General features: G+C 34.8%; 3 non-coding genes across 3 annotated transcripts; 1 reads left to right on the top strand and 2 right to left on the bottom strand.

Moving 5' to 3' along the window:
- Nucleotides 1–8,354: 8,354 nt before the first annotated feature.
- Trnae-uuc (transfer RNA glutamic acid (anticodon UUC)) lies at nt 8,355–8,426 on the bottom strand. The gene has a single exon. It is a non-coding gene; the product is annotated as a tRNA-Glu (tRNA).
- A 9,134-nt stretch (nt 8,427–17,560) lies between these two features.
- Trnae-cuc (transfer RNA glutamic acid (anticodon CUC)) lies at nt 17,561–17,632 on the top strand. Its single transcript has one exon. It is a non-coding gene; the product is annotated as a tRNA-Glu (tRNA).
- A 4,636-nt stretch (nt 17,633–22,268) lies between these two features.
- On the bottom strand, nt 22,269–22,340 carry Trnae-cuc (transfer RNA glutamic acid (anticodon CUC)). Its single transcript has one exon. It is a non-coding gene; the product is annotated as a tRNA-Glu (tRNA).
- Nucleotides 22,341–26,932: the final 4,592 nt, after the last annotated feature.

The following is a 26,932-nucleotide window of genomic DNA, read 5'->3' as shown; positions in this document are numbered from 1 at the left end:
ACAGAACAACAAAAACAAAATTCTTACTTTAATATGTCCTTTGGGTATATTTTGTGTTGGGGTTTTACGATTCGAAAACATTCATCCATTGCAGCTAAAAGAACACAAAACATACTTTAAATTTTGAAGGGTTTTTTCTGTTGTTGTTTGTTTTCTTTTTTTCTCGGGAAAATGTGTTCCACTTTTTTTGTCTTAAAGGATATGGATTTTTGTTTTTGTATTTTCCTCAAATGAACAACTGGTGTTTTGTTGCTGTTTATAAAAATTACCTTAACTCCAAGTGAACTTCCACCGAGCCGCGTTCCGTCTACTAAGATTTTCTCACTTCCAAAGATGAATGACGAACGTTGGATGTCCTGGTTGCCAAATAAATGTTTGTTACATTCCTTTGTGTGTGTGTCTGAGAGTGTGCGGGGGATTTTCAAGTGACATTCGCTGGAACATTACCGTTCGTCCTTTTGTTGTTGTTGTTTTTCTGTCATTTGTTTTGGAGTTATATTGGATGAAACCGTGTTATGGTTGTTATTCTCCCGTCGTTCGCTCGCTCGGTGGATTCTTTCAGACATTTTTCTTAATTTACTTTTCTTTTCTTAAGTTGTAAATTTATTTTTCATGTAAACGCAAATAAACATAAAATGGTGAATTATACACCGGATACAGGTCGTGTTTGGGGAATGCGAATGAAATTATTCCCAAATGACTGATGTCTCTGTTTGTCTTTTTGAGTTTGGTCGCTTGAATGCCTGTCTGCCTTCCTGACTGACTGACTGCCTGTCTGCTGTTGTCGTCATTAAAGTCACTTTTCGCTTTCAGTAGTTCGTCGGTTGGTGGGTTGGCTGGTTGGAGTGAAGTGCATTTCCAAATAGAATTTCTTGTGTTTATTTCGAAATGGAATTTGAATGTAAGACATGAACAACAACAAAGTGTTTATTTTGTTTGCCGAAAATATTAGTTACCTTGGAATATCTTGTACATACAAATATAGACATACATAAATATAAATATCTATTAAAGCTTTATGGCCTGTTAAGGTAACCATAAATATTTTTGGGGATTTTGGGGCAAGAATTAAATATAGAGTGAAGGGATGTTTGGAAAATGTATAAAAAGGCTATCCTTTGAAATCATTGCTAAAGACCCCATAAGTCCCAATAATAATCGAGAGGTAGGGAATACAGAGAATCAACAATTCTACAAATCTATTGATTTAAACTATAATGTACACCAAATACAAATTCCTGCAATTTTTAATGGTGATGTTTCCTAAAATCTCAAAATCCCAAAACGTGAACCGATATTGATAACGTATGGTAGGGTGGAACATGTGTACAAAATCCTCAAAATACAGCAATTTAGAGGGCAAAGTTATATGAGGCTATACCTAAAGCGGGACCAATATTGACTACATCGTGTAGGAAATAGGGAATAGTTGGGGTTTTCATTATATGAGGGGCTATGCCTAATTAAGGGCCGACATAGCTAATTTCGAACCTAATATTATATTTTTGAAGGTAGGTATTGAGCTTCCCTTGCGCTAAATATGAAAAATACTGATAATCAGGAGTTATCATTATATGGGGGCTTGGCCTAAATGCAGGCCGATCAATTCTGGTCAGATGGCTAAATCGTCTTAGAATTCCATACATTCCAGTAACGAATATGCCCCATGCTATGGTGGATTACGCCTATATGAGGACAACACCAAAACCCGGGACAAATCAGTTATATTTTAATATAAAAAGGGGTTGTATGGGGACTACCCGAAAAGGGGACCAATTTTAATAATAATTTTAATAAAATTAATAATAATTGGTAGGAAGTTTTGTTACCAAATACGAATACAAAATACCAAATTGCAGCGAATTCGGTTCAAAACGAGACCAAAGCAACCATATAACGTAGCTACCGTTATATGGGGGCTACCCAAAAAATGGACCAATATAGATCATTTTAGTCAACATTTTTAAAGATCTGCATAATTAGGGGATAACTTTGTATGGGTTCTACCTGAAAAAAAACGATGTTGATAATTTTTGGAGGAAAGATTTGGAACCTAATTAGAACACAACATACCAAATCCAAATCCTCAAGATCCGCATGTTTTGGGTGTACTTTTGTATGAGGGCTAACCGAAAAAATGAACCCATATTGATCATTTGTATTGCAGTGATTTGGTGACCAATGTGTTAAATTACAGGGAACCGATACAAAGGTATTTCGATGAGTTACAAAGATAAAACCAAACTCCATACTATAGTGGAGAGTATAAAAATATTCAGTGACAAAGAATCCAGGCTAAAATCTTCAAAATATCGTAAACGTGGCTGGTCCCTCTTTATAGGGGCCTATTTCAAAATATGAACCTACCTCGGAAGTTTTCTGCTAAGAAGTTTTTCATCGTAGAATATCCCGGAATGCCAAATTGCAGTCACTTCAGTGGAGATATTCCGCTTATTACCGAAAATGTTGCGAGATCTTCATAAGTGGGCTATGTTAAAACGCAGATCTATATCACCATAGTTCTGAAGAAGTCTTCTCACCATAAAAGAACTCCGTGAGTCCACTATCTCCATCTGAAACTCTTATATTTATAGAAGACCTTCTGAGGATATTCTGTATATAAAAAAAAAACTTGTTCAAATTCTGTATCTGCAGAACATATCTAAGGATCTACTATCTCTTTAAAATATGCTGAGGTTCTTCAAGTTACAGAAGTCATTCTGAAGATCTTCAGTAAACTGATTTAAAAACTTGTCCAAAATCCTCAAGATCCGCATATTTGGGGGGTTTCCCGAAAAATGAAGGCCGTCTAAGGAACTTAAATATAGGGAATACTATCTGAGACCGGTTGGAAAACGTATCCAAAAAACTGGAACTATACCGAAATAGACGTTTCCAACCCGCAAAGAACAGGAAAAGCTAATTTAAAGCCAATTTGCTTAAAAATGAGACGTGGTTTTCCCCTCAGCTCGTCTTTAAAGATTCGCTTCGGCTCATCTATATTAACTCACTTTAGCTCATCTATATTAACCCACTTCAATTCATCTATAAAGACTCCCATCAGGTCGCTTATAAAGAATCCCTACCAGCTCGTCTAAAAAGACTCCCTGTCAACTCGACTATATAGAGTCCCTCTAAGGTCATTTGTTAAGAATTTCTGTCAGCCATAAGCTCCAGCTCTATTCTATATCTATTCAGTGATTCAATCCTACCAATAGGAATGAATAAAATTCAAATTCCATTACATTAAATTTTTGTTTAATTGCACTGGCTATGTCATCCTACTCTATTTTTTGCTCCACAACTTGCATGTAATTTTGTAACCTCTGGTTATTGGACATGGTTAACTGCGTTGAGTACCATTTTCATTAGAAAGCAAACAAATCCTTTTTTTGTGGACTCTTATCCTTATACGGAACACGAAAGCATATAAATAATAGCTAAAGAGAAAACAAAGCAGGGAAAACTCTACGAATCATTACATATCCCTGTTTCCTGAAATGGAGCAACATCAGCAGGAGCAGCAACAACAACAGGAACATCAAACTGGGATATCCAGTAAATGCATCATGAATGACAATGTTGTCATTGTTGTTGTAAAAATGGCTTAGGATGATGACATGTTTTTCTCATTTTTACATTGATGACAGGACAACTTGTCCAGTTTCCCGACTAATGGACAAATATTATATATACCAACATACGGGACACAAGTGTCCTTTTTCTGTGTGTGTGTTTGAGTATGGCGCCTAAGGTTACAAAATGGAATCATCATCATACTTAACCCATTTCAGAAAACATGAGTGGTAAATAGTGTGCATGTGTGGTTGAATGTGATATTAATGAACTTTAAAGCTTGTCCAGAAACAATGGGAAAATAATGCAAGAAATGAGATCATAGAAATAAATTGTATGTTAAGGATAATGATTTTTAAATGGATTCTTTTTTGTCGAATTTTTAACTAACACAATTAAAATTTGTATTTAAACGGAAATGCATTGGGGATACTGTCGACATCAAGAAGATAATTGTTCTAGATGGCAGGACAATTAAAAGTGAATGCGGGCGATTTTCAGTACTAAGAGACTGAAGGACATTCTCTGGGATTCTTTATAGATTTCAGCGGATCTATAGATTTCCAAGGAGTCTGTATAGATGAGCTGAAGTTTAGAGAGTATTTATAGGCGACCCAAAGCTCAAGGATTCTTCATAGGGGAGCTGAATAGAGTCTTTATGGATCTGAAGGTAGTCTTTATAGACGAGCTGACAGGGAGTCTTTATAGACGAGCTGACAGGGAGTCTTTATTGACGAGCTGACAGGGAGTCTTTATTGACGAACTGACAGGGAGTCTTTATTGACGAGCTGACAGGGAGTCTTTATTGACGAGCTGACAGGGAGTCTTTATTGACGAGCTGACAGGGAGTCTTTATTGGAGAGCTGACAGGGAGTCTTTATTGACGAGCTGACTGGTAGTTTTTATATATGAGCTGAAGGAGTTTTGACTGACAGGAATATTTTGTAGACGAGGGAGGAAGTCTTTATTGACGAGCTAAAGAGAGTTTTTATAGACGAGCTGACATGGATTCTTTTTATATGAGGGAGTTTTTACTGACAGGAAGTCTTTGTAGACGAGTCTCTAAAGACGAACTAAACGGAGTCCTTATAGACGAACTGATTTGAGTCTGAACTAAGTCTTTATAGACGAGCAGACTTAATTGAAGTTCAGGTAGTCCTTATAGACGAGTCAAAGTCTATTGACTGAAGGTTACAATAGTGGCCTGTTCCTGTACTGCAAGAATCTACTAGATTTTACTATTTTTTTTCGATATCATAAAGAAAAATTTGTTATCGTAGTTAAAAATAGTAGATTCTTGCAGTAAGGTAACAGACCAAAGGTGACTAATTGTAGCTATGGGTCATTAATTTGGTATATAATGGTGTAAATAGCGAAGAATTCCGTTTAGACCTAAGATAAATATGGAGTTGTGTTCGGCAGGGCCGATCATTTGGACCCTTCACGGTGAGGAACCAAAAACAATTGAAAACGTCGATAAGTTCGACCGACCCGAACTACATTCTCTCCACAATATCATAGGCATTAAGAATACTTAAAATGATCGTGACACTTTTTGAAAACATACTGAAAATTATATGGCGGTTATGTTAATCATGGATCTTTAAAAACTTGTTTGCAAAGAATTCGAGTACCCACCAAGAGCCATAGAACAATGCATAAAACGAGGGGAAACTTTTATATAGGGTTGTGTTAAAACTAGGGATAAGTAAATCGACTTTCGACTTTTTGTATTAAAAAGTCTAAAAGTCGAAGTCGGCAAAAATCAAAAAGTCTAGTTAAAACATGGATCTACATATTAAATATTATCTGTAAAAACGTTTTTATCTGACATATTCTCGGAACAGTTTTTTTTTTTAATTCCCAGCGGTAACACTGCTCGGAACATAAAAATATCCCCAAAATTGGGGCGGAACCTTCATATACTCAAATTTGTAACGGATACAGGGCTGCCATATTTGCCGATTTATCGGCATTTTGACGATTTTTCACTCTAAAAATGGAAAATGCCGATTTTCCGATTTTTGCCTCAGAATTGCCGATATTTCAACAATCAACACAAATTGTCTAACTTTTTAATTCAATACGGCGTTACCATACAAACATATAAAATTGGCAGCTTTAAATCATTATAACTATCGGCGACTCGCCGCAGCCGTTTTCAATGGCTTAGATATCTGCATTTTTTGTCAGCATTGTACTCTGTCTAGTTTATATTTTACATCGAATAAGGCAAATCTTTAGACTCCGAGTTCTGAATTTTGAAGAAATTTTTGAAAATGCAGAATATAATTAAAAAAAGTTTTTGGAAAAAAATTTCCGAAATTAAATGTGGGGACTCCAAATTAGCTTTTCCAGTTTTGTCTAAATTTGTACAAAGAATTGTGGTTCTTCCACACTGCACAGCAAATGAGGAACGAATTTTTAGTCAGGTAAACCTTAACAAAACTAAAATTAGAAGCTCACCTGAGAATGATTCATTCTAAATAATACCTCAAACTAAATAATTTATATTGTTTTAATTTCAAAATTGATAATGAATTACTAAAATTGTGCAATAAAAATATGTACTAGTTTGTAAGTTATTTTTATGATCTGAAAGATCTCACTAGTGTACATAATAATTACTACATTTTAGAAAAATCTACATTTTTTGTAGAAAAATGAATCTTTTATGTTATTTTTTATACAGAATTGAATTTGTTATCTTTTTTTAATGTAATAAACAATATTGATTTGTTATAAACCAAAAAAATATGAATTTACTTATAAATTATATGCTTCCGATTTTTTGCCGATTTTTAAAAATACAAATGCCGATTATGCCGATTTTTTTCTGAAAAATTGACGATTTTTCATGAAATTTAACTGGCAGCACTGAACGGATACCCTCCTCAGGGCTGCCAGATTTTTTTTTTGGAAAAATCGTCAAAATGACGATTTTTTTTTATCAAAAATCGTCAAAAATTTAAATACGCACATTTAGATATATTTAAATATATTTTTTTTATTAAAATGAACATAAAAGAGGTATTCAATTTATTAAACACGGTTTTTAAAGCTAATCAAGGAATTCATTTATTTTATAAATAAATATTTGAATAGTCATTTCGACTTTAATAAAGTCATTCATTTTGAAAAGAAATATTTGTGTTAATCATTTTCAACATGTCGGTTTTAATTAACGTATCATAACAATTTGTTTTGTTAACTTTTAAATAATCGTTGGTATAAATTTCTCCATTGAATCCTTATTGGGGGAATTTCGACTTTTTGTTTTATTAAGGTTTACTTGGCTGAAAACACGCTCAACATTTGCTGAGGAGTGGGGTAATACCATTACCTTCCGTACAAATTTAGTTATTATAGGAAAAACATATGAACCATCACCACGTTTCAAATCAAATATTGCATTCCAAAAACGAAATAAATCGGTTTCATCATTTTCACAAATGTTATCAAAATCAAACAACCTTAGTTCGCGAAATTCTGAATCCAATTTTTGTTTTTCATCTTCGTTCACAAAATGTGGAAATTCTTTAAGGATATCTAAAAATGAATTATTCTTTTCATTACTAATATACGTTGGACTTATCATAGATACAATTTTAAAAATGCTTTCAAATCGAATATTTTTAAAATTGTAATAACTTTGTATAAATTGAAACTTAAATTTAATATAACAACGTTTCCGTTCACCAATTTTCTTCAATTTGCCCGTGTCAAAAAACAACAACCGTTAACTTTTATTTGTTTTGTTGCTGTCTACCCAGAGAACGGCACAGCTGATTGGTAGTTTTTCATCTATCTGGGTAAACGTAAACTGTTGTTGGCTTTGTAACAGTACAAAGTAAACCTCACACACATATGCCAAATATTCAAATTCTTTTTACTTTTTCTTTCGCTTTATTCATTTTTGATGTTGCCAAATATTGCAATATTACTAAAATGACCAAAAATCGTCATTTTTGGGCAAAAATCGTCAAATCGTCATTTTTCAATTTTTGACCAAAAAATCGTCAAAATGACGATAAATCGTCAAATCTGGCAGCCCTGACCCTCCTCCTCCATGAAGATTCTTCATTCAAGAACATGACTAAATCAACATAGAATTTTAATCAGAGATCAGCAAATACACAACACTCTTTCTAATATAAAATCATTTAATGTTCGAATGTATTAATTTGAAAGTGGTTTTTGGTCATTTTGAGGCCGTCAGTCCAGCCACAAATCCCAGATAGGAGCAACCCCATCGGAACCGTGGGAAGATTCTAATCACAAAAGAATCATAATCCTGGATCATCACACGAACCTTATTAATAGGGTAGAACGTCAGTTCATACCTACTAATGACAATTTGACGACTGTAAAAGTGAAATCTATTAGTTCCATCTTCTCGAAAGTGAATGAGAATTATCAATGAAGAAAAAATTCAATAAAAAAATAAATAGCACTCAAAACACACTATTCAACACATGTTTTAAAAATTCGGAAACCCCAATGTAGAAAATAAAATCCACAACAACAATTCCACACAGACTGGAATTTATTGTTATCTTCAGAGCCCAACAACAACAACACCACACACAATTTATGTTGTGCTGTGTTGTTTACTTGTTGTTCAGGGTATCATTTAGTGCTTTGTTGTTATTGGCCCAAACAACTAAACACAACAGTGTAGTTCACATAAGGGCTGTGGTTATCGTTACTTAAGTAGAAATCATTAGGTAGGGGAGAACACTTTGTTAAGTAGTTTTTTTTTGTTTACAAAAAACAATTTCCCATACCGGGAATCGAACCCGGGCCTTCTGGGTGAAAGCCAGATATCCTAGCCACTAGACCATATGGGATATGTGTATAACGGAGGTTAATTGTGTACATGACTAGTTTGAGGTATGGAACTGATCGTTTGTAGCAACAGAACATTAGTGAATCATCGAGGAACTATTTTGCTTGTTTGTATCATTTAGAAGCTAATTTGTGTGACTGAAATATAAATATGTATGTAACTACGTCAATTCTTGGATTTTGGTATGAAATTTATAATGTCGTTACAAATATTAAAAAGAATTCATTAAAAAATTCAAACCTGACGGACGTCACGGCTGGTATGCTACATGGTCAATAAAAGTACTATGAACACTACTATGAAATATTGGGAATAATACTTCAAAATATTAGGACAACGACCCTAAGTCCATATCAGAAAGTTGTTGTAGTTACCACTTAGTGGCCTTAATTATTATACTTATAAAGGACCTGAACTATTATAATTATTGCTATTCAAATCAAATTCAAAATACCATGTTAGTGCTTGCCCTTGAATTCCTCAAAATAACCAAAATTACGGTGTATGAAATGGGGACTGTACCTGATCATGAACCTATGTTTGTAATTGTTGGTAATTTTGCCACCGGAGGAGAACCTAAAATAAAAAATTACAGGCTTGGGAAACTTCGTATGGGGGTAGGGGATCAATATTCATAATTTTAGTGGAAAGATTTGACACAATAATCTCAATCACATTTTTAAAATTACAGCCAATTCCGTAGAAAAAAGTGACTAAACCAAACCCAATATACCGAAATTTTGGGAAAAAATTATAAATATTGGAAACTTGGCCAATATTTGTAATTTTTGGTAAATAGATTTTCCAACCCCAGGAAGATTTGATACCCAATTAGAACTCGGCGTACAAGAGTACAGCCAGTTGGATCAAAAAATTTCCATATCATATGCAGACTTCCCGAAAAGTTATTTAAAATACCAAATTACAGCCAATTCGATCGGAATATTTGTCTAAAAATTCTCAAGATATAGACAGTTGGGGGTGCCATTATACGGGGCTTACCAGAATAACTGGGCCAATACTGATACATTTTGATAGGGAAATTTGGTAACTCTTAAGAATCCTTAAGACTAAAATTACATCCAAATCAGTGCTAAAAGTTACCAAAATATCGACATTATTGGGATACCGTTATATGTGGAACTGCCTAAAAAAGTTGACCAATACTGACAAATGTTAGGAATGAGATTTGATACGAAATGGGAACTTAATATACAAGCTTACAGTAGCTTCGGTTTAAAAACGTGGCAAAAAAGTCGAGTATTTGGGGTACAGTAAAATTAGGCCTACCCGAAAAAATTTCGAAATTTTTGGGATACCGAATTGGATGTATTTTGGTCTGTAAGATGCTCTTTTGAGGTTTCAATGTATCAAAGAATTGTTAAGGAACCGTGTAATTTGTAGGCAATTAATAATAATTAATTAATATTTTTTTTAATATTTCTAAAACCATTCTACAAATTCATATAATAATTTGGACCGACCTAGGGGTAAGAACAACAATTTTGAGATGTTGACTTAGGGCCGCTGTGCTAATTTTTCGTAATATAATTCCAACTATGTTGATAGGGTATAAAAACTGAAATAAATCCAAGGTGTGACTTTATTAGAAGCATATCATCTTCCGGGTTTGTCTTTCCATAAACTTTCAAAGGTGTTATTATTTATTTGATCTACGGAATGTGTAACAATAATGTATAACAATACGTTCATTTTGAACGAATGTCGTTTGCAGTTGTCCCCGATTTTGTTTTTGCGATTTCGTATTAAATAAATTGTAAAGAACATCATTTCGAAAACATTAACAACACTTCTCTAACAGTTCTATTATCTACGGTGGTGATTTCTGTCTTTTCCGTATTCACGATCAGGTAAAATTTCTTAAGAATGTATCACAATTTCTTTCAAATTTGTAATGTGCGTACACATACACACAACCAGCGATAATTATACACGCACACACATTTTGTTTAGACGAGGCACCCAAAAAATAATCTCTGTTAAAAATAGAAACAACAAAATAATATGTTGTTGTAAATTTGTGTTTTTAATTTTGTGCGTTCAGCAGTTTTAGTTAATAGCTGATATTTTGGAATTCCAGTGTCTCGAGTTCGTATAATGCTATGTTTATGGTACAAATAATTCTCATTCAGATAGAAGTCACAGTACGTAATATATTTCGGTTTTACTGTTGTCAAATTGTCATTAGTAGGTATGAACTGACGTTCTACCCTATTAATAAGGTTCGTGTGATGATCCAGGATTATGATTCTTTTGTGATTAGAATCTTCCCACGGTTCCGATGGGGTTGCTCCTATCTGGGATTTGTGGCTGGACTGACGGCCTCAAAATGACCAAAACCACTTTCAAATTAATACATTTCAAAAATTAGAAAAGAAAGCAAGAATTATGTCAAACATATAGCGCCCGGACATGATTGTTTATTTTATGCAATAATATAATAAAAATTTATGGGTCGATTATGGAAAGCAACCAAACTCCAGTTGAACTCGCAAGTTGCAACGCAATTGAAATAAAACTTAACATTATGAATAGCAACTTTTCGCAGTTGCTGTCGATAATACTGTTTTGACATTTCTACAACTAGAAATATTGTAAACAAACAAAAATAATGAATAAAATATATCCGAAAAGCTACTTATATGTGATGATAAGCTCAGTGTCAGTTATTAGAAGGCATTTAAGAGATACATCTATTACAACTACCATCAGTTCTGTGAGTAGATGCTGACGTTTAGAGAAATGTTCAATTAACTGCTTATATTAGCTTGAAGTCGTATTTTCGACTACCAAAAGATGCCGTTGTGTACATAGATGAAGCCTTAAACACTGATTTCCGAAAAGCCTGGCGGTCAACAGCAATTCCTCCTCTCTTAAAAATGTGAGCAGCTCTGATTTTTTTTTTGTGGAGGGAAGTTTTCAAAAGTCCCATAGCAATGACTTCAACCTTGGCATGGCTCAACCGAAAATGTCGGTGATTTTCTCCGAAGTTATCCGGCTAATAGAGGAAAGACTGTGTAAAATGTTGATTATATCAAAATTAACGGAGAAGGAAAAAGGGAAGAATATTTTTTTTATTCGAAAACTAAGTTCCAGGGTGTTGTCGGATATATTGATGATACACACGTACATATCATGGACCCAAAAGAAGATGTTCGCCACATTCTGCCATTCATTTGGAATGCGTGTTGGTGGGCCATAGCAGTTAAGGTCTTCTGAAATGGCCTTCCACACATCATCGATAGCGGCTTTGGTTTGACCAAAAGTCCGCACGCCGCGTGCTACATTTGGGTGAGCTTCCATCCGGGCAATAAGGACCTCAAATTGTTCTTTTGTAGTAATATTAACCATTATGGGAAGCCTACAAAGTTCAGTTATTATAAACAGCAACCAGAAATAAATGGTTGCCGAAAAATTATATTTGAAGCAACTGAAGTTGACAACAGTTGCCATCCATAATGCAAATTTGACAACTGGCAACGCAACTAAACTCTGGTTGCCATCCGTAATCGACCCATTAGTTAATTTTAAAACAATTTAAAAGTCATAAATTGTAGTTTTTTGAAGGGCCCATGTGTAATTAGTATCATGTGTATTTTTTTTAAGTTTATAACACTAATAATCGAAAAATACCTCAAACATTTCAATTAAAAACCTTAAGTATATTCCAGATGAGATTTCCATCATTCAATATTAACCTGCAGCAACTCGATAATGAGTGGCCGAAACTGGCACTCTTAGAGTTCGAAATGTTTGAACTTTATGAAAAATTGGAATCTGAAGTGTACTGGCAAAAAGTTCTTAATTTAAAAAATTCCCTATGAAACAAATTATTTCCAACATTAAAAAAAATATTAACATTCTTTTAATTCTTCCATTCTCAAATGCTTCTGCATAAAGTATATTTAGCTCTTTAAAAATTTGCAAATCAGATTTAAGAAACAAAATGTCTTCAGAAACTGTTGCTGCAATTTTATTTACATCGAGCCAAGTTATGGTTCACGCAGAAAGGAAGGCCACGAATCCGATGGTAAGATCAAGTAGAAAAAACATATCGGAACATGGTCTTTCAAATTGGATGAGATGCGCACAAGACCGATGGCCTTGGAAATCTTTTTATACCCTTTACTACACTGTGGTACAGGGTATAATGTCTATGTGCATATGTTTGTAACAGGCAAAAGAAAACGAGTTAGACTCCGGGTTCCTTTTGAGAATATGCATAGAATAACTTTCTGAGTCGATTTATGCATGTCCGTCCGTCTGTCCATGTTAAATTGTAAAACAAAGTACAAGTTGCATTTATGATGCGAATTGGGTAAAGTTTGGCACATCTTATTTATTTGGCCCAAGGACGAACCCTATTGAAATTGGGAAAAATCGGTTCAGATTTAGATATAACCCCGATATATAGTTTTGTCCGATTTTAAGTAAATGGTGCACCAAATACCCAATGTTAAGTCGATTGGCACAAAATTTTGCACGACATACGGAAGTTAGTGTAGTTTAACGTGTGTCAAGTTTTGTTCAAATCGGTTTAGATTTGGATATAGTTCCAATATAGAGTTTCGTCCTATTTTAAGTAATAGGTGCACCAAAGTCTCACAGTTAGGCTAATTGGGACATTTCGTTTTAATTAGGATCTAAATATTCAACCGGTGCCTGATTGATATTTGCTTTAAATCGATTTACACAATTTTGTCCCATTGCAACAAACGAATGGCATGTTTATGGATTGATCAAAGTAGGTTCACATTTAGATACAGATCGCATGTCCTCCAAAAATGCGACGTCTGTTAGGATGCATCCGTTTAATATACCCATAGTGAAGGGTATCATATAGTCGATCATGTCCGACTTTACTGCTTACCTTAGTGGTTTAAGCTCGGCTTATGGAACAACCGTTCTGTCACAAGCCAGTTAAGCATGTAATAGAACACAAGATACTCTCAATTCGATTGGAAACTCCATAAAAAACCGAAAATATAGATTTGCCTCAAAAATCACATGAAGACGTTATGGTGACATGTTTTTATTTATAAAAATAAAATTGTTTGTGAATTAAAAACAATGAAACTTTAAACATTTAATCCTTTCCGCAAAACCATACTTAAATTCCTAGAAACATTTTCCATTAGTGACCAATATAAAAAGGATAACAACGGCAACAATAACGACATAACACACAATCTCGTGAATCCTCGTGTATGGCTTTAACAATTCCCTTTCTTATACAACAACAACATATAACAAAAGGATCACACGAAATGTTATATGCAGGACATTTTCAGTGTTAGGAATAGAAAAACACACAACAACAGCAGGAGGGGTAAACGGAGTATGGAAAAGCTGCAGCAAAAGCAATTGCATGCCTATTTGTTATTAATGGAAATAAAATACAAATCACAAAGAATTTTTATTAGAAAATGTTAGCCTTAACGGTCCCCGAAAAACACACAGGACGTATGCATGAACGTTCGACGTGTCCCCCAACGGGAAGGAAAAAAGGATTTGTTTGCGTGAGGGCGCGGGGAGACAAAGGTGTGTTCTTTTTTTCTACTTCTCTACTTTTTTGTCCTTTGAGCGTGTATCGACTGCTACTGTTCGGCGAAATTGTTGAATGTTGCCGTCGTTGTTGTTAACTAAAGCGATAGAAAAAACAACAACAACTGAATAACATAGAACAACAAACAAAGGTAAACAAGTGGGAGGTCACATTAATTGAGATGAGAGGTGGAACTGTTGGGGTTATAACGAAACAAAAAAAGAAAATTCAGGGAAAGGAAAATAGACCGAGGAAACAAAAAGGTTATGGGGGAGTGTTACTATAACCTGGCCCACTAATAATATTAGCAACGGCAACAAGCCAACAAATTTGTGTGTGTTTATTTAAACAGCTGTTGTGTTATTAGACACGTTAAGTCGATATAGAATCATACATGATAACCGGGATACTAGCATATGTTTGTCAGTTAATTGAATACTGAGGGAAATTAGTATAGGTATACATAGAGTAAACGGAAAAAATATACCTAATTACAGCCAATTCGGTTAACAAACGTTTTCAAAATTATCGAAAATAGCGACTTGGGTCAATATTAATAATTTTTAGTGCGGAGATGTGGTGATACCGCTACGAGAACCCAAAGTGCCAAAATGGAGCAAATTTGATCGAAGAACGTGTCAAAAATCCCTTTATTGGGAGAGGGTGGGGGATACCATATTATGGGGGCTACCCTACCCTATACGTGGGTCAATATTTAAAAAACAATTTAATACGGAAGTGTGCTATACAATGAGATCCCAAATTACAAAATTACAGCCAGTTCGGTTGGAAAACCTGCCCAAAATTCCCCAAATACCGATTATTGGCGGGTACCGTTATATGGGGGCTACCCTGAAACTAAGGTCAATATTAATAATTTTGGATACGGAGATGTGTATGCTCTCTATCGCGATTTCAATAGATGGACAGACATACGGACATGGGTAAATCGAATTTTATTCCGATTAATAATATGTATATATATATATATATATACATTGCGGCAGGGACGTAAGCAGGGGGCGGCCAGGGGGCCCGGCCCCCACCCCCCCGAAATGAATTTTTTTCACAGTAAATTTTTGATTGCAACAGCGATTCTTTTCATTTTGTACTACAGGTACACCATTTACATGAAATCGGACAAAAATTTATATGAGAGCTATATCTCAATCTGAACCGATTTTCACGAAACTCAACACACATCATTCTAGACCCAATTCAGTACACTATACTAAATTTCGTACAAATCGAAATATATATAGGGTATTTAGTGGACCATTTACATTAAATCGGACGAAAATATATATGGGAGGTATATCTAAATCTGAACCGATTTTCAGCAAACTTAAAACACATCATTCTCAACCTAATTCATTATGCTATGCCAAATTTCGTGCAAATCGAAAGATGTATGGGGATTTTGGTACACCATTTTCATTAAATCGGACGAAAATATTTATTGCAGCTATATCTAAATATGGACCGATTTTCATGAAACTTAATACACATCATTCTGGACCTAATTCAGTAGTTTATGCCAAATTTCGTGCAAATCTATAGATATATAGGCACTTTGGTGCACCATTTACCTTAAATCGGACGAAACTATATATGGGAGCTATATCTAAATCTGAAGCGATTTTCACGAAACTTGGCACACATTATTCTAGACTTAATTCAGTACGTTATGCAAAAATTCGTGCAAATCGAATGATTTGGAGGGACTAAAGTCCGTAAATCGGACAAATATATGGGAGCTATATCTAAATCTGAACCGATTTTTCCGAATTTCAATAGGGTTCGTCCTTGGACCAAATAAATGAGCTGTACCAAATTTCAGCCAAATCGGATTATAAATGCGACCTGTACTTTGTTTACAATTTAACATCAACAGACGGACGGACGAACATGCATAAATCGACTCAGAAAGTGATTCTATGCATATTCTCAAAAGGAACCAAGGGTCTATCTCGATTCCTTTTGCCTGTTACAAACATATGCACAAAGACAGGGTACCACAGTGTGGTGAAGGGTATAAAAACGTGTCAAAAATTATCCATATTGGGTTGTATCATATTATGAGGGCTACTCTTAAACCTGGGTCACTATTAAAAATGTTTAGTATGGAAATGTGCTATACAATGAGAACCCGAAATACCAAATTACAGCCGGTTCTGTTGGAAAACGTATCCAAAATACCGAATATTGGGGGGTTCCGTTATTTGGTGGCTACCCTGAAACTTTGGTCAATATTAATAATTCGGTTGGAAAACCTATCCAAAATTCCCAAAATACCGAATATTGGGGCGTACCGTTATATGGGGCATACCCTGAAACTTTGGTAAATAATAATAATTTTTGGTACGGGGATGCACTATACCATGAGAACCAAAAATGCCAAATTACAGCCAATTCTGTGAAAAAACGTTATATGGGGCTACACTAAATCGTGAAGCGCCTTGTAGAATGTGAGTTTGGTATGGCGACTGGTGGCCTTGTTTTTGAGTTGCTTACTCAGACCATAGTAGCATCTGTTGGCCAACACTATTCTCCTCCGGATTTCAAAATTGATGTCATTAGTTGTGTTTATGGCGGTACCGATGTATATAAAATCGTTCATTATTTCATTCATTGAAGGGCTCTGTGTGCCAGCTAAAGACATGGCCAGCAACGTAGACATGGCTTTAAACACCTCTGTCGTACATGTTCGGATGGTGTATTTCATGTGAAAAAATCCTTGATCCGCATTTTATATTGTACTTATTTAAATTATCCACATTATTCCTATGTCTATACCTAAAAATTCCACTTCATTCACTAGACCAAAGTCTCAAAACGCGCCAGGTAATCTTCATTCACTTACTGAATAGTATATGACCTGGAACTTGGTCAAAAAGTTAACGACCATATTGCACGAATCCTTCTTCTTTATTTCATTATAGTTAGTATTATTATTATTGGGCATCAAATTGATGCGGCGCGTCATTTTGCCACACAGAATGTCGTCGGGGCAGAAAATCGAAAAAAAGAGTTACACATTTTATTTCATTTGTTGGCAGTTTATTTTTTATGAACTTCAAAGTAATTGTCGATAGGTGCACCACCGGGCACACACCACATTCGACACAGTATTATATGTATTTCGAACGTAATTTTCCACTTAAATAACAAAGTGAAAATTTGAAATACTATTTATAAATATTTTGTAAGCACGTGATAGCTGCTTATGGGCAAGCGAGGCCGTTGGTCTATCTTCCCCCCATGCTGCACCCCTTGACAACACTGCTTATGAATGAATTGTTTTGCCAGCAATGCCGAGAATGCCTAGCAGCAAAACAAACAAGCAACATAAGAGTGAATAAAAGAAAACTTGTTTTATTTGGTGATGTTTGTTGTTGTTGTTCGTTTCTGTAGATTTATTTGTTTAAAGAAGCGTGTCTGGTCTGCTGGCGTTATTCATTCTTTTTGATTTAATTTTAGACACTGTGTGGACGATTTGAATGTTTGTTTGCTCACATGGCGTTTCAATAAATATTATAGCAGTATTTGAGCGTTTGGTTGTATAACAATCCCGTATTGTCTAGTGGTTAGGATATCCGGCTCTCACCCGGAAGGCCCGGGTTCGATTCCCGGTACGGGAAAATAATCATTTTTTTATTTTATTATTTGTTAAATTTGATTATTTTGTTTATAATACTCGACTGGAGTCGTTGATAGGTATCGATGAAACGCGGCACAAATTGAACCGGCGCAAGTTGGGACTCTAACATGCGAGACTTTTGTAAATTAATAACAAATATCAAATAATCATTTTAGTAAATAGTCCTCCCTTTTTAATAAATAAGAATATCGGTATTTTTACACATAAATACAACCGTTTTTACATGAAATATACTCTGCTATATCTATCCAAATTTTCAATGTCGTGAGAAGGGTATTTCAGTAGGATGTAGTACTGGATCACATTAGATTGTATATGGTTCCTAAAGTCGGCAGTCATTAATATTTTAATTTTATATAAACTTCTTTTCTCGTCATAATATATATTTCTCGTCATAATATAAATATGGCTGCCAATAGAAAACGACCATTCCATCAGTATTCGGAGAAAGATGTAGAAAACGTTTTAGTCGACATCAGAATGATACAAAATCAATTTTTGCTGCTAGCAAGAAATATGGTGTTCACGTTCTATAATTCAATACAGAATAAATGGGCGTATTGCCGAAGGTTTCCGAAAAATATAAACAAATGCCGATGAAGACCGGTTGGAGAAATAGTGTTAAGATATGTTGAAATTTGGATTTCCATTCAAAAGGTTCAAGCAATAACCACCTATTATAATCTTCCTACACCATTTCTAACTAATAGACCTGGAAGAAAATGGTATTCGTTATTCATGAAACGTCATCCGGGATTGGGGCAAGGATACCGAGATGTGTATTCCATAAATTGCGGGAATGGAAAAGAAACTGTAACTGTTCTACTTGTTTTTCGGTTCCTCGTTAAGTCAGAAATCGGATGGATGGTATTTGAAACATTTTTTGCATATGTAGTAAATGGAGTGAACAATTGGCATAATGAAAAATCTCATATGACAATGACAATCTAATATGGCAATGGAGTTAAAACAATTTTGCCAAGCAAATGGGATTATATTGTTAGCAGTGTACATCAGACATCGACGTAACTACTCGTAAAATAAATTCTATAGCTACAATTTTGGAAGGACGTGGGATCAATGCAGACATAATAATTGATGAGCTAAAGACAGGACTCTAAACAGTGATTTGATAGACGATGTTACACCAGGTACATATGTAATCGATATAAATGGAGTTTTGTAATGAGAAAGGAATGACCAAGATCTATTAATAAGGTCACCAAGATAGCAATCGAAATCGGAAAACAGCCGTTTTTTCTCAAGTCTAATGTCAAAAATTTCGACTTTGTTTACGTTTTCATAATGAAAGTCAATTCACAATAATGCATTTTGACAGAGAGGTATCGATAATCAGTTGGTCTCCCTTGGTGACCTTATTTATAGGCCATGGGAATGACGTTTCTGCAGCACTTCTGCTAACACAATATGAGTCTAAACACAACCGGCGAATCTAAACACAACCAGAGGAGTCAGCGGCATACTTTTTTCACCGCCGTGAAAACCAAACGAAAGAGTTAGCGGCTAGCGGCACAAAATGCAACGCTCTTCCAAATTTCTTCCTTTTTGATTGTGTTTTTGTAATCAGGAGATTCGAAGTTATACTAAATGTTGTATTTTTATTTCCTCGATCAATTTTTCTTCCATTTTATTATTAATTCGTTAAAAATCGACCACAATCTTTGAAAATATTTGATTTTTACCTAAAATACGCAACTCAATAGAGAGCAAAAGAGAAAATTTTAGTATGACGCTGAGCAAAAATGAATAAAATGTATTCTAGCGTCAAGCCGCTAGACGCGAACGTCAGTCGTCTGGATTTCTCCCATTAATAATAAAATGGAAGAAAAATTGATCGAGGAAATAAAAAAATACGACATTCCCAAAGTTCCTTGTCATTATTGTTTACTAAATAATAAATTGAATTTGGTTTGAAACAGAGAAACAGAGGCATCACTTATGTCGTTGTGGCCTTTGTTATACATAGTGGGGTTATATCAAAAATGGGGCCTTTATATACAGCCCCGTCGGCCAGAAAATGCGGTTTAAGTCTTCAAAATGTCACGGTTCCGTTCTAAGGGAGCTATATCAAAGCATAAAGTGACATTGATAATATTTGGTAGGAAGATTTGTAACCGCATGAGAACCTGTAAAATCGAGTTAGAACCTATATTGATAATTTTTAGTAGGAATAATGGGTGTTTCGAATTTTTGTTAATGACGTTCTCTACTCAATGAGATTTCAAAATATGAAAAATTTCTCAAATTGGCTCCCCAAAATACCGATCTTTGGGGTATAGCTTCCCTAAAAGTTGGACCAATATAGATCATGTTTAATAGGAATAATAAATTACAAACAATTAGATAGAAACATGTGCCGAAAATCCCCAAAATACCGAATAATGGAAATTACCATTATATGGGAGCTACTCGAAAACATGGGCCAATGTTGATAATTTTTGATAGGAAAATTTTCTACTCAACGAGAATCCAAAATTGCTCTCCAATTTGGTTGAAGACTGTGCTCAAGCTCCGTAAAATACCGATATTTGGGATGTAGTGTTATCTGGGGCCTTCCCTAAAAGCTGGATCAATATTGATATTTTTATACCCTTCACCACACTGTGGTACAGGGTATTATGTCTTTGTACATATGTTTGTAACATACAAAAGGAAACGAAATAGACCCATGGTTCCTTTTGAGAATATGCATAGAATCACCTTCTGAGTCGATTAATGCATGTCCGTCTGTCCGTCCGTCCATGTATTTTTGTGAACAAAGTACAGGTCGCATTTATGATCGGATTTGGATGAAATTTGGTACATGTCACTTATTTGGCCCAAGGACGAACCCTATTGAAATTGGAGAAAATCGGTTCAGATTTAGATATAGCTCCCATATATAGTTTCACCAAACTCCCAATATTGGTCCGATTGAGACAAAATTTTGCACAGAGTATTGAATTAGGTCTAGATTGATGTATGCCAAGTTTAGAGACAAAATTTTGCACAGAATATTGAATAAGATCTTAATTGATACCTGTCAAGTTTTGTTAAAATCGGTTCAGATTTAGATATAGCTCTCATATATATTTCCGTCCGATTGTATGTAAATGGCGCACCGAGGAGTCTATGTTTGTTCTATATTCACGAAATTTTGCAGCGTGTTGCAGCATACCAAATTGTGGATGCCACGTTTGCTCAAAGACGTCGATTTATATATATATATATATATATATAGATGTTATACATATTTGCTCGATGCTTGACATTAAATTTTTCACAGATTTTTGTATCTGTATGGGTTGTTTTAATTTAGTTCAAATATCTACAACTTCACGCAGTTAATTTCGTTAGATTCCATTTCAATGGTCCTCCAAAGATGATATGTTTGTTTCTATTATGTTCCCTGTACTATATATCAAATAAAAAATGTCGAAAATTGGAGGTACCATTATATGGGGACTATACCTGATTATGGACTGATTTTGGTAAGATTTCAGTAAGAAAGATTTGCCACCCAATGATAATCAAAAATAGATAATTACTATCTCGTTATATTTATAATTTTGATGCCCAATGGGAACCCAAAATACCAAATTAGAGCAAATTCGTAGCTACCACAAGACATGAACCCATATGAATTACTTTTTAGTAGGTATATTTTCTACCCAATTAGAATCCAGAACATCAAATTCGATTGATAAATAGCCAAACACCCCAAAAATACTCGAATCGGAAATGAACCATTATAAAGGGACTACACTAAAAAGTGGACTCAAATTAATAATGTTTGGTAGGAAGATTTCCAATGATAACCCAAAATACCAAATTAATTTTATTTTAATTTCAAATATTAAAATTTTAAATGCATTCATTCTTTGTGGTTAACCCCCATTATCTAGATCTTTTCACACAACGCCTAAAAGTATGCTCTAGTTTTTCGTGGTTCATAAATTCATAATAATTATTCACTTAAAATGTTATCATTTTACTGCACCATATTTCGTTCTTTTTTCATGAAAACCACACAATCTCCATTTCAATTATTATTGTTTGTATGGCATAACAAGGTGTTCATGTAGAAAATAAAATCTGCAACACGCACAAAAATCCCGCTTTAAACGCATGGTTATGTCTGCACGCAAGTTATCGCCCAACCAACAAACAAGCTGGGAATGCAAGCACAGCGAAAATGCAAGAAATATCGTCACGTCACATTTTTATATGACGGACATAAGTATAAATTTTCATGATTTTTTTTTACAAACAAATGGCAGGGAAAACTATGTCAAAATGTTGGTAATCTATTGTCGTGGACGAATGTATTTTATGACCATTTTGATTTCAAATTTCAATTTACTTACTACATATGCATGTGCATATGTACGTATAGTATATCTATGTCGCCGGCTGGTGGTCATTTTTTTCTCATTTCGTATAGAAAATTATTTCAAAATGAAAGTAAAAATTATCACAATGCCATAATGAAATGATTGAATGAAATGAAAAATAAATAGTGAGTTTGAAGTTACATATATACACATATATATTAACTAGAGGGGAAGTAATCCCAATATATTTACATAGTTTTTTAGAAAACAAAAAAATGGTACTTCCCGTACCGGGAATCGAACCCGGGCCTTCCGGGTGAGAGCCGGATATCCTAACCACTAGACAATACGGGATTTTGCTTGTTCAATGTGGGACAAGAATAATGAATATGATCATGTGGAAATTTATTTTTAGAATAGTGCACACACTCAGGGTGTCAGTGTGGTGCTGATGTGAAATGAATTCTGAAGATGTGGAATCATTTTTATACCATACATTATTAGGTGAAGTGTGTACTAAATTTGAGATTCCATCTGCAACACATCGAAATATTCATCGGAGACTCCATAAAGAATATAAATTATTCATCATATTAAATTAGACATGCCCGTATGCCTGAGCACAGCATGACTTAAAAAATTAATTGGAAAAAAGAAAATCCTGCAATTGTTAATATAGGGAATTTGAACGTCAGAATTATGGAGTTTAGCAAGACAATCAAACCACTAACAGGAGAATACGATTGGACAAATCGGAAAAGAAAGTAAAAAATTTGCTGTATTTTTATAAAGGCGCTCTGGGTGAAGTTTCAAGGAAAATTCCAATGCCAAAAACCCCAACGGAAGGATTATAATACCCGGTCTGCGTTTTATAGGAAAATAAATAGTCTAACCAAAACCATTATTACCAGTAATACTCATTGGTAACATATCTGTATCAAAATTCAGAGTTTCAGAAGCGAACGAAGCGTATCTCTTTATAGCACTTTTTGAGAAAATGTAATTGAAGCCGATATTTTGGCATATCAAGGATCCATTGAACATGAAATTGCGGACTTGATGACCAAACCGTTACCAAAAGTTCGATTACATTACTTCTTTAATATTCCCAAACAATTAATATTTGTAGTTATATAAATAACCCAAAAATATAAATATTGACCCAACTCCATATACTGGTACCCTATATTATTCGGGAGTTTTGGCACGTATTGTCCCATAATTTTTCTCATTTGGCGTTAAATATCAATATCGACAACCCCAATTTTCGGTATATTGAGGGTTTGCACACGTTTCTCAACACAAGTGGCTGCAATCTTTCTTACTAAAAATTACCGATATTGGTCCATGATCACTAATTTGGGTCTAACTTGATTTTATGTAATTTGAATTCTCATTGGGGGGGAAAATTATAAATACCAGTCGAGCTTTGGCCATATTCAGCATCTAAAGATCAAGTCTATTTATAAGGATTTTAATGGTGTCGGGCTCATTTTCCAACCGTAGAGACTATATTAGTTTGGGGAGGAAAAACTCCATTATTTTTATATGAACTATAGGACTTTATTTAACATATTTCGGAATGTCCGATTTGGGCCAAATATGCACCGACTTCGATCATTTCTCCGATTTTATCGACATTTTCGGCGACCGGCCTACCTGTGCGAGGTGCATCTTTAACATCAAAAATTCTAAACCATAACCGATTTCAACAAAACTTAACACACGCCATTCTTTCCCCAATTGCATTCCCTCTGCAAAATTTTGTCTCTATCGGGCATGCATTGGGGGTTTGGTGCATAATTTTCATCGAATTGGACGAAAATATATATAGGAGCTATATCTAAATCTGAAAAATTCAAAGACATCAAACTGGACTTAATACAGTACGCTGTGCAACTTTGTATCTCAATCCGACATATCTTGGGAGTTTGGTGTACCATTTACCAAAAATCGGGCGAAACTATATATGGGAGCTATATCTAAATCTGAATCGATTTTCACGAAACTCAGCACTCATCATTCCAGCATCAATTCAGTACGTTATCCCAAATTTCGTGCAAATGGAAAGATATATAGGGACTTTGGTGCACAATTTACATGAAATCGGACGAAACTATATATGGGAGCTATATCTAAATCTGGACAGATTTTCTCGAAACTAGGTACACATCACTCTAGGCTTAATTCAGTACGTTATGCCAAATTTCTTGCAAATCGAAAGATATATAGGGACTTTGGTGCACCATTTACATGAAATCGGACGAAAGTACATATGGGAGTTATATCTAATTCTGGATCGATTTTCACGAAACTTGGCAGACATCATTCTAGGCTCAATCAAACGAAACTATATCTAAATCTGATTCGATTTTCACGAAACTTAGCACATGTCATTTTAGACTTAATTCAGTACGCTATGTCGAAATGCGTGCAAATCGAATGATTTTCAGGGACTTTGGTGCTCCATTCATCTAAAATCGGCCGAAACTATATATGGGAGCTATATTTAAATCTGAACCGATTTTCATGTAACTTAGCACACATCATTCTAGACTTAATTCAGTAGGCTATACCAAATTTCGTGAACATCGGAAGATATACAGGGACTTTGTTGCACCATTTACATTAAATCGAACGGAAATATATATGGGAGCTATATCTAAATCTGAACGAATTTTTTCCTATTTCTATAGGGTTCGTCCTTGGGCCAAATGAATGAGCTGTGCCAAATTTCATCCAATTCGAATCAAAAATGCGACCTGTACCTTGTTTACAATTTAACACCAACAGACGAACATGCGTAAATTGACTCAGAAAGTGAATCTATGCATATTCTCAAAAGGACTGGTTTTAAACAGTTTTATGGTCGATGTTACGACTGCTAACATGTTGGTCAACTTCGACGATTTCTCCGATTTTATCGACATTTTCGACAACATCAAACATTCCTACCTGTGCGAGGTACATCTTTAACATCAAAAATTCTAAACCTTAACCGATTTCAATAAAACTTAACACACACCATTCCTTCCTCAATTACATTCCTTGTGCAAAATTTCGTCTCAATCCCACAAACCTTGGGAGTTTGGTGTATCATTTGCCTAAAATCGGACGAAACTATATATGGGAGATATATCTAAATCTCGATCGAATTAAAAAAAAACTTCGCATACATCAAACTGAACCTTACTCAGTACGTTGTGCAAAATGATGTCTCAATCTGGGAAACCTATGGAGTTTGGTGCACCATTTACTTAAATCGGACGAAACTATATATTGAAGATATATATAAATATGAACCGGTTTCAACAAAACTTAACAGACGTCAATCTGGACTGAATTCAGAACGCCGTGCAAAATTTTGTCTGAATCGGACAAATATTGGCTTCATTTATCTAAAATCGAACAAAAGTACATATGGGAGCTATATATATTTCAGATCCGATTTCAATAAAACTTTACACACTCTATCCTAGTTTCAATTCCATACGTTGTGCCAAATTTCGTCTGAATCGGAGTAAAATTGGGAGTTTGGTGTAGCATTTACCTAAAATCGGATGAAACTATATATGGAAGCTTTATCTATATCTGATCCGATTTCAATGAAATTTTATACACTCTATCCTAGTCTCAATTCCAAACGTTGTGTCAAATTTGGACACAAGTTGAGAGTTTGGTGTACCAGTTACCTAAAATCGGATGAAACTATATATGGGAGATATAGCTCCCGATTCAATAAAACAAACTGGACCTAATTAAGTACGCTGTGCAAAATTTTGTGTCAATCAGACAAATATTGGGAGTTTAGTGCACCATTTAGATAAAATCGGACGAAGATATATGGCAGCTATATCTAATTCGGTACCGATTTTTCCCAATTTCAATAGGGTTCGTCCTTGGGCAAAACAAATGAGCTGTACCAAATTCCATCCAAATTGGATCATAAATGCGACCTGTACTTTGTTTACAATTCAACATGATCAGACGCACGGACGGGCATGTATAAATCGACTCAGAAAGTGATTCTATGCATATTCTCAAATTGAACCATGGTCTATATCGTTCCCTTTTGTGTGTTACAAACATATGCACAAAGACATAATACCCTGTGCCACAGTGTGGTGAATTAATCCCCATTGCCAAACAAAAATCCACAAATTGGTGATAAAACACTCTAAACTTGCAACACTGTATAGGATGGTGCTTACATCCATTTGCAAATTGAGTCAATAAAGCTACACAACACATGGTAGTACGTCAAACCCTTCTAAAATTTTTCAAACTTGCCAGTAGTAAAGATTGCCATATATATACAGGGTAAGATGAAAAAACTGCATCATACTTCAGACTGATGTCATTTCTAAGCCACTCGTCCGAAAGCTGTTAACATTTTTCCAGTGACAGCTTATTATATTGTTTACAAGCGTACAAAAGCATTTTGGTAAGGATTTTCCAGAAAAAAGTTATTCTTGATGGAACAGAAGGAAAATAGACTGAAAAGAGCTAAGGAGCATGGATGAAAGTGCTGAACTGCCGAATTTGGTTTTCTTCGATTAGAAAACATTCTTTGTCCAGCAGTTTGTAAACAAACAAAATGATCATGTTTACTTGCCAAAGAGGTCAGCTGATGGTGTGGGCCGCCATACAGCCGCTGGTAGCTCTTCGCTCGTATTAATCGAATATCATCAGAATAAATCCGTTGGACTATTGTGTCTGGAGTATTTTGGAAAGCAAGGTTGGCATTAAAAAATACCAAAGTGTCGATCACCTCAAGCAAGTGCTTCGACAGGAATGGGCCAAAATACCGCAGAGCAACAATCGGGCAGCGTGTGATGTTTTCATTGACCGTTTGAAGGCCATAATTCGCGCCAAAGGTGACCAATTAAATCTTAATTTATTTTAAAATTTGACGCTATTTCCGACATTTTTGTTTTCATTCAATA

The sequence above is a fragment of the Musca vetustissima genome, unplaced genomic scaffold (assembly GCF_032173495.1).
Source record: "Musca vetustissima isolate MV318-11 ecotype Yass unplaced genomic scaffold, APGP_CSIRO_Mvet_v1 utg111662, whole genome shotgun sequence".
Taxonomy (NCBI): domain Eukaryota; kingdom Metazoa; phylum Arthropoda; class Insecta; order Diptera; family Muscidae; genus Musca; species Musca vetustissima.
The sequence above is the reverse complement of the archived record's forward strand: the minus strand, read 5'-3'. Positions and strand labels throughout refer to the sequence as shown.